The 8,771-nt window shown below is 45.4% G+C and overlaps 1 protein-coding gene across 1 annotated transcript in view; it reads left to right on the top strand.

Annotated features, from left to right (window-relative positions):
* The first annotated feature begins 8,533 nt into the window (after window positions 1-8,533).
* NGF (nerve growth factor) overlaps window positions 8,534-8,771 on the top strand; it is a 28,543-nt gene continuing 28,305 nt past the window's right edge. The window contains exon 1 of the mRNA XM_059488029.1: window positions 8,534-8,702. The gene's annotated coding sequence lies outside the window, so the exon portion shown is untranslated. The remainder of the gene's footprint in view (window positions 8,703-8,771) is intronic.

Below are 8,771 nucleotides of genomic sequence, written 5' to 3'. Positions count from 1 at the left end.
CATGGAGAAGGGATTCCTTGAGGTTTTTTAATGAACATTTAGTGCAACAGATGGCTTGATGCTGTGCACATCCAAATGATGATATTGGATATCATCACTGCTTGCAAATGAATCAGGAGATATGTGAGGCTCAGAAATCACCTGCACAAACCTTGGGGCACCTCTCTGCATCCACCACTGGATCCATGAGCAGCTCCAGGCTCTGGAAGGGCGCAGGGGAGTGAGGAAAAGCTCTCAAAAGGGCAAATAAAGATATTAAAGAGATGAAGGAGCTGCTTTGCGGGGCTGGGGCTCCTTGGGTGGGGAAGGTGTGCAGGGGGTGAAGGCGATGGGTGAGGAGGGGAGGAAGAGGAACCCTGGCACTGCTGAGACCTGGGGGCACTCACTGACAGCAGCACAAGCATCGACAGAGAGGCTGCACAACTCGTGGAGATTGCTGCCAGGAAAGGGTTGGAAGCAAACAGTGCCTCAGGCACACAAGTTCATGGACAACAGGTTCATCCAGATATAAATGGAATTAGGAAAGGGGCGTGCCTTCAACATCCCTCCTGCAAGCACTGGGAGTAAATCTTACCTCCAGCTGTCACTTCTGGGCACAAAGTGCATTTTAAATTCTTTTAAATCTGCTGTAGTCACTAAACTTTTTGTCTGCCCCTAAGGAAATACGAGTAGTAGTAACAATAATAAATAATACAAATAATAACAGCACCAAAAAAACCTAATAATGGTAAGAAATAAACAAATAAAATAACAAATAAAATAGCAAATAGTAATGGTAACAAACAATAATGGTAACCAATAATAAACTAAAAATAAAATTAAAATTAAATTAAAATAAACTTTTTTCCTGTCCCTAAGGAAATACGAGTAGTAGTAACAATAATAAATAATACAAATAATAATGGCACAAAAATTAAACAATAATAGTAAGAAATAAATAAATAAAATAACAAATAATAATGGTAACAAGTAATAATGGTAACCAATAATAACAATAACAAATTAAAAATAAAATTAAAATAAACTTTTTTCTGTCCCTAAGTACATACAAGTAGTAGTAACAATAATAAATAATACAAATAATAACAGCACAAAAAACAAATAATAATGGCACGAAATAAATAAAATAACAAATAATAATGGTAACAAATAATAATGGTTACCAATAATAATAATAAAAAAAAATAAATAATAAAATTAAAATAAAATTAAAATAAACTTTTTTCTGTCCCTAAGGACATACGAGTAGTAGTAACAATAATAAATAATACAAATAATAACACCACAAAACCCAAATAATAATAGTAAGAAATAAACAAATAAAATAACAAATAGTAATGGTAGGAAACAATAATGATAAACAATAATAACAATAATAAATTAAAAATAAAATGAAAATAAACTTTTTTTCTGTCCCTAAGGAAACACGAGTAGCAGTAACAATAATAAATAATACAAATGACAACAGCACAAAAACCAAATAATAATGGTAAGAAATAAACAAATTAAATAACAAATAGTAATGGTAACAAGTAATAATGGTAGCCAATAATAACAATAACAAATTAAAAATAAAAAATTAATAAATAAAAATATGATGACAACAACTACTACTACTACTACTACTACTACTAATAATAATAATAATAATAGTAATCCAACCAAAACTCCAAGCCAAACCCAGCCAGTCCATTTCCCACAGAACACAGCCCCACAGAGCTCAGCTTCCAGGCATTGGTATGTAAAGAGTGAATAACAGTCCTGGTTTTAATTACTGCCCTGCAACAGTGCTAGGAACACAGAGCCATGTTTTACAGCAATTCCTAAGTGTGCTCCTTCTTGGAAACACAGAGAAGGGCTGGCCAGGGAGAATCCTGCAGATGGGATTCTTTTACAAAGTTGGAATTCAACCTAAGGAAATTAAATCTTGAATGACTGGGGGGCAATCTGGGGCTCTCCTCAAAGTGTGGCCTCTCTCGTGGTTGCTGATTTATGGTAAAGCACAGGTAGCTGGAAAACTTTTCCAGGGCAGAAATGTTTGAAGAAATTGGCTGATTTATGGTAAAGCGTGTCCTGGTAGCAGAGCCTGGGCAAATCCTGGATGAACTTTAAATCAGCCAGGTAATTCCTGTTATTGCACAGTAATTGCTAACTCTGACAAATTACCTTTTTGTACCTCAATTCCACAGCTTGGTGACATTTTGCTAGTTAGTATTTCTGTTTCCTTTCCACAAAAGCTTTCTTAAAAACTTCCAGAAAAACCAGTGCCTGAGAAGGAAGCTTTAAGCAGAGTGTTCATAGAAAAAGACCATGTTCAGACCAAAGAGCAGGAGAAGGTGTTCCATGAAAAGCCTAATTCCACCCTTAAAAAATTATACACCAGCAAATCAAACGCCAAAGTGTTTGTCCCACCCCCTCCACAAGATTTCAGCAAGAAAGCAACATTCCCTGAGAGCAGCACGTTCTCTCGTGGGGTCTGTCCTACAGCAGGAGGTCAAGGGGCACTCTGGAATGTTTTGGGGCACTCTGAAAAAAGCAGATTCTTCTGTGGGAGAATCCTTGGCCCAGTGGCCACAGTTCCTGTGGTGTTGTGTACATGAATTTGCTGTCCAGGGCCATGGAAGCATCCCTGGAGAACAAGCACAACCTGATCCCACAGCTGTGGCCCCAGCGCTGCTGCACACGAGGATCCAGCCCTGAAAGGAGGAGGAATTGTGCCATGATCATTTGTCATCTGCCCACTAACAGGGCAAAAAGGATCAGATTGTAAAGCTCATTCCCTGCAGATAGAAAATCCCTTAAGCAGCTGCCAGCTGCCAGAGGTCATGAGCAAAGCAGGGTCCTGCAGGAGAGCCATTCCCACTGTGCCAAGCTTGGGCTGGCACAGCTCCTGCCAGAGCTCCTGCACTGGGGAGCAGGGAGGGGAAACTCGAGGCCATTTCATCCATCAGGGCAGGGAGGAGTCACTCCAGGACAGGGATGCTCCTCTCTGCTTCCAAACCCTCTGCAGCAAGGACAGGAGTGATGCTGGAGCCATGGATTCCCAGGGGATCTGGAATTGTGGTCCAGCAGCAGGAGGAGCAGCAAGTGACAGAACCAGAGGTCACAGTCTCCAGCTGCACCCAGGGAAATTTAGGTTGGAGATCAGGAAAAGGTTTTTTACAGAAAGGGTGATGAAGTTCTGGAATGGCTGCCCCGGGAGGTGGTGGAGTCCCCATCCCTGGGGGTGTTGAACAAAGCCTGGATGTGGCACTGGGTGCCAGGGTTGAGTTCAGGTGTTGGGGCTGGGTTGGACTTGATGATCTTGAAGGGCTCTTCAATTCTGTGAATTCTGTAAATTCTGTGAATTCTGTGAGCATGCAGACCTCCCCCAGCATGGTCCCATTTCCTGCTGCCACTGGGGGAACGAGTCCTTGAGCTGCTGAGCTTCTCTGGCAGTGCTGGCACCCCCCAAAACAGGATCCCCCTGTCAGACTGTGGGTGTTTCAAAGATTGATGCTGGCACAGTGTTGGCAGCACAGAACCAGGCAAAAATACCCGACCCCAGCACCAGGGAGGGACGGGTTTTGCTGGCTTTTTAAAAGCTTCTGTCAAGGAGATGAATGTGAAAGGTGCACCAGAGCAGGTGTTCTTCTAAAAATCCATCAGAGCAGCTTCTGTCCAAGGAGAGAGACCTCAAACAAAATCCAGCATCAGCAAACTCTGACAAACAATGGTTTCCAAGGAGAACTCAGACTTCCACCCAAGCCTGGCTCAGCCAAGCACAAAAAGCTCAGTCCTGGGGAAAAACTTTGCACCAACTCAGCAGAATTTCTTTTAAATATTCATTCTTTCATAGAAGAGCATGGAATAAACATCTGAGTGCTGATTCTCAAAATCCATAATTCCTCTAATATTTTAAATAGCACATATGCTCTCATTTGATCCTCTCTGCCAATGAATAGCTGATAATTAATCATAGAATGGTTTGGGTTGGAAAGAGCCTCAAATCTCATCCCATTCCAACTCTGCCATGGCAGGGACACCTTCCACTATCCCAGGGTGCTCCAAGCTCATCCAGCCTGGCCTTGGGCACTGCCAGGGATCCAGGGGCAGCCCCAGCTGCTCTGGGCACCCTGTGCCAGGGCCTCAGCACCCTCAGAGAGAATCTCATCCTAACATCTAATCTCAACCCATTCTCTTTCAGTTTAGAGCCAGTAATAAAAGCATTTATTAAATAAAGCATGTATTGCCTGCGAGCCTGTGCATTCCAGAAAGAAATGGTTGTTATCTCTTCAAACAACTGTCAGGCCAAATGTGTGCAGGGTCTGAAGCAGAATGTGAAGTTTTTATCAGAGCTCTGTCTATATGTCACTGCCACTACAATTATGTTCTGTCTGTACCAGCACTTGAACCATCAGCAGACATTTTAGTCAGCTCAGGCTTTTGAGATGTTTTCATTTAGAGTCAAAGGGTTTCTTTCTCCTGTGCAGAGCAGAACCAAGTAAAAGAGAGAGAAAGGATGAGTGCAAATCACTTCAGCAGAGCAGCACAGATGAGTGGCTGTCCCTGCTCAGTTTGGATTGCAGCTATTGGAATTCAGCGTGTTCCCATCGATTTTCCAACATGCCCAAGCTGCTCTCCGCATGTGGTATCGACTCAGCTGGGCAGCCATGAGGCAGAGACAGTTAAGAAAATATTTACAGGAGACTGAGCCCTACAGTAAATCAGTAATGAACTTGTTTGTCTGACCCATTTATTCATGACCCATAAGTGAGCTTCTGCTTTTTTGCTGGAAACATCTCCCTCATACACAACCCCACAGTGGTGCTGCAAAACCCCCAAAGGCAAAACAGACCCTCAGTTTCTCCATCAAAGCACACCCTCAGTTCCTCCATCAGACCCTTTATTCCTCCATCAAAGCACACCCTCAGTTCCTCCATCAGAACACACCCTCAGTTCCTCCATCAGACCCTCAGTTCCTCCATCAAAACACACCCTCAGTTCCTCTATCAGAACACACTCCCAATTCCTCTATCAACTTTTCCATTTTCTGTAATGAACACGAGAAGAGAATTTGCATTGTGATCATTCCTCCCAATCTCTTGATTAACTTCCACTCAGCCAAACATGGGTGAGCTTCCTCCAGCTGTGGTGTAGGAATTCAATATCTCCTCTGGAGCTTGGGAGAGCTGGGGGTGCCCAACTGGAGAAGAAAAGGCTTCAGAGAGAGCTCAGAGCCCCTTGCAGAGCCTAAAGGGGCTCCAGGAGAGCTGTAGAGGGTCTGGGGACAAGGGAGGGAGGGACAGGACACAGGGAATGGCTCCCACTGTCAGAAGGAAGGGCTGGATGGGATATTGGGAAGGAATTGTGCTGAGGCCCTGGCACAGGGTGCCCAGAGCAGCTGTGGCTGCCCCTGGATCCCTGGCAGTGCCCAAGGCCAGGCTGGATGGGGCTTGGGACAGTGAAGGTGTCCCTGACATGGCAGAGGTTGAACAAGATGAGCTTTAAGGTCCCTTCCAACCCAAACCAGTCTGGAATTCTGTGATCTCTCTCCACTCACTTCAGCCCTGGGAACAGCTCTCAGACAAGTTTACACAAGTTAACAGTGTTCTGCTTCCTGCAAATGTAGAGGTGTAAAAGCTAAATATTCTTTCAGGTAAAATAGACACCATCTTCCACTCTGAGTGTTTAATTTCAGCTGTTTGTAACTGTTCCTCACACTCACATCAAAGCACCCCAGGACAGGCAGGGGAAGAGGGTTGCTTGTGACGCAGCTTTTCTCACGTAAAGACTTAGCATTACAAGGAAATATTGAATGTAATGTACACACACATTTAAATAACTGTATCTTAAGAAAATAAAACTTGTTAAGCTCATCCCATCCCTTTATACTTTTACTGGACCTCTGAAAACTGTTTGATGCTCTGTGGGTCCCTTTCTCAGTGACCTGACACCTCTCTGAAGTGCCAAGATTTTATGAACAGCAGCTGTACTTGCCCATGTTGCTTCCAAACCCACAAAGATTTCAGAAATAAATGAGGATTCATCAAAAGCAACATTTTTCCTCGAAGGCTGTTTCTTCTAAACCAAAAGGACACAGACACTTCTTCTCAAATGCCTTGTCTAAGACTTTCAGCAGCACAAAGGACACAGATTCCAGGAGGAATCAGCAGAATCATGTAACATTTTGGGTTGGAAGGGACTTTAAAGCTCATCTTGTCCCACCCCTGCCATGGCAGGGACACTTTCCACTATCCCAGGGTGCTCCAAGCCCTGTCCAGCCTGGCCTTGGGCACTGCCAGGGGCAGCCACAGCTTCTCACAGAAGCTCATCCAAGAGATCATGGGAGCCTTTAAACTGTGGTAAAAGCAGAGAAATAACTGGATGCAAAGCAGTAATTAGGATTCATTAATCCTGTGCTTACAAGTCTCTTTATCCAGCTGCCCTTCTGACTCCATAGCACATCCTTTCCTCACCCATAACACTCCAACCCCTCACCTGGCAAAGCAAGAGAAGCCTCAGCTCAGGGAGGGTTGAGCAAGGCTTTCCTCCTTAAATCTGAGCCTCCAAGCACTGCTGAGGGAGGAGGGTTCACCTCTGAGCACAGCAATGCCCTGGGATCTGACATTCCTCCCTGCAGAGCTGCCACACCTTCTCCAGGAGCTGCCTGGGTGTTTGTTTGGGTGACATGGGAACGTCAGGGAGAGCAGACAAGCTCCTGCTCCTTCCCAGGGATCCCAGCCTGCTCAGGAGGAACGAGAATGTGGGACAAGGGGAGGATTTCAAGACAGAAATTAGTGCTGCTGATACAGATTAGGCACCAACACAATGTTTTGTTGATTACTGTGTCCAAAGGAGCTTTTAAGAAAATACAGGCAGTTTTCTTAGAACAGTTTTAAGAAAAAACAGGCAGTTCTTGCCAAGAAATACTCTTAGAGATGCTCGACACAAGCGTGCACTAACTTTTATGTAAAGAAAAGAGAAATCCTATCATTTTATAGCTCTCATCTGATGCTGTTTACTGCAGTCACAATGAGCTCTAAGGCTCTTTCCAATTTTCCAGCACAAAGTCCTAAATCTGAGGATGTCCTAATGAGGCCAGAGGAATGCTCAGCACTGGCACAGCCTGGCAGTTCTGCCATGGACCCCGAGGCTTTGGCCAAATCCCCATGTCAAGGTTTGCAGGAAACATCTGAAGAAATTCTCCCTCCTGTGTAAATGAAGACACACTTTGGCCTGTGGCTGCCATCATGTGCAGAATAATTTTTCTTGGAGAAAAACAAAGCAATCTGCATAATCCTGGCAAATGGGAAAGGCAATTTCAGCAGTCACATCCAGCATTTTGTGCTGCAATTTCCTAAAGGATATTCCAGGCAATTTTAAACACACATCCCCTCCCAGAATCAATCTAGCACTGAAGGCACTTTGGCTCTGTGGGGAAGGAATTTAAGGATTTTCTGCTGGTGCTAATGAAATATGAGGATAAGGGTGGTCCAGGTTCAGAAAGCAGCACATCCCCATGGCAGAGAACTTGATTATCTCAAGGCTTCTCTGCCTCCTTGCTCTTCTTCTTTCCACACATCTTTCCCTTTCCCAAAGGATTTAAGGACCAGTCTCTCCAGCTGGCTGCCCTCTCCTGGATGGAATCAAAAAGTGTTTGATTACTTCCACTTAGATAAAATGCAGTGATCTGCTTTTAATTTTTAATTTTTTTTTTTTCCTTGGGTCTGTGTAATCACAAAGGTTCCACTGTGCCAGAACAAGAACTATGAAATTCTAAGGGGCTGCTTCATAATCCTCAACAGAGCTGCCAACTTTTTTGAGAGTAGAGTTTTTAGCCAAATTGCCTTTTATATATATTTTTTACAAAGTTTTAAATTTTTACACTTCTTTCCTGTATTTACCATTGCCTAAATCCCACTGCTGCTCCCTTGTAAACTACTTAATCCCTCTCCTCAAACACGCTGGAAAACATTTCCATATCCCTTTGTTGCTGAATGTAAGCGTGTTAAACACAGAATATTTCACTTGGAAGGACTCTTATATAATCTTTTCCTCTGCCTCAAGTCAGGGTCAAATATTTCTTTGCTACTCTCAACCAGTGCTTGGCTGACCCCAGTTTCAGCCAGCTGATAACGGGGACTGCACGGTTTTTGTAGGGACCCAGTCCACTCCTTCCCCAGTTAACCATTAGCGTTCCTACAGGTTTGCTCCCCGCTCTTGAGAGGAGCAGAGGGCTCTGGAGATGATTTTCCCACCGGGGAGCTGGGAGTTTCCCTGCGGGAGCCCTCATCTTTAAATCGAGGGCAAGGATTAGGATGCAGGGAGGGAAGGCAGAGGACAAACCCCCCTCGCAGAGGGATTCAGTCGCTGCCAGCGGCGCGGCCGAGCCGGAGCCTTCTCGGGGCGTTGTGCGAGCGCTCTCGCAGCGCAGCCGAGGCTTTGAAACTTTCACTGCACATCTGTGCATCCCTGCCTGCGCTCGGCAGCCAGCCAAGCGCTGAATTCCTGCGAGCCCGTGCAGCTCCCACACGTCCACAAGCGCTAGGACCCAGAGGGAGCCGGCTCGCCGTGAATCAGAGCGGAGCCCCGAGCGCTGGATGAGGCTGCCACGGCAGCGGCGATGTGAATGGCTCACGGGGGCCGGGGACAGCGGTGTCACAGCAGCCTGGACAGCCTGGACAGCCTCGGGGAGCCTCCGGCAGCGCTGCGGCTCCCAGGTGAGCGAGCGGGGCGGCAGCGGCACCGGAGCGCGGCCAGAGCGGGCTACGCGCCCCGGAGCCTCCTCC

This window comes from Ammospiza nelsoni, chromosome 23 (genome assembly GCF_027579445.1).
Source record: "Ammospiza nelsoni isolate bAmmNel1 chromosome 23, bAmmNel1.pri, whole genome shotgun sequence".
Taxonomy (NCBI): domain Eukaryota; kingdom Metazoa; phylum Chordata; class Aves; order Passeriformes; family Passerellidae; genus Ammospiza; species Ammospiza nelsoni.
Note: the sequence above shows the minus strand (reverse complement) of the source record. Positions and strands in the feature narration are given on the sequence as shown.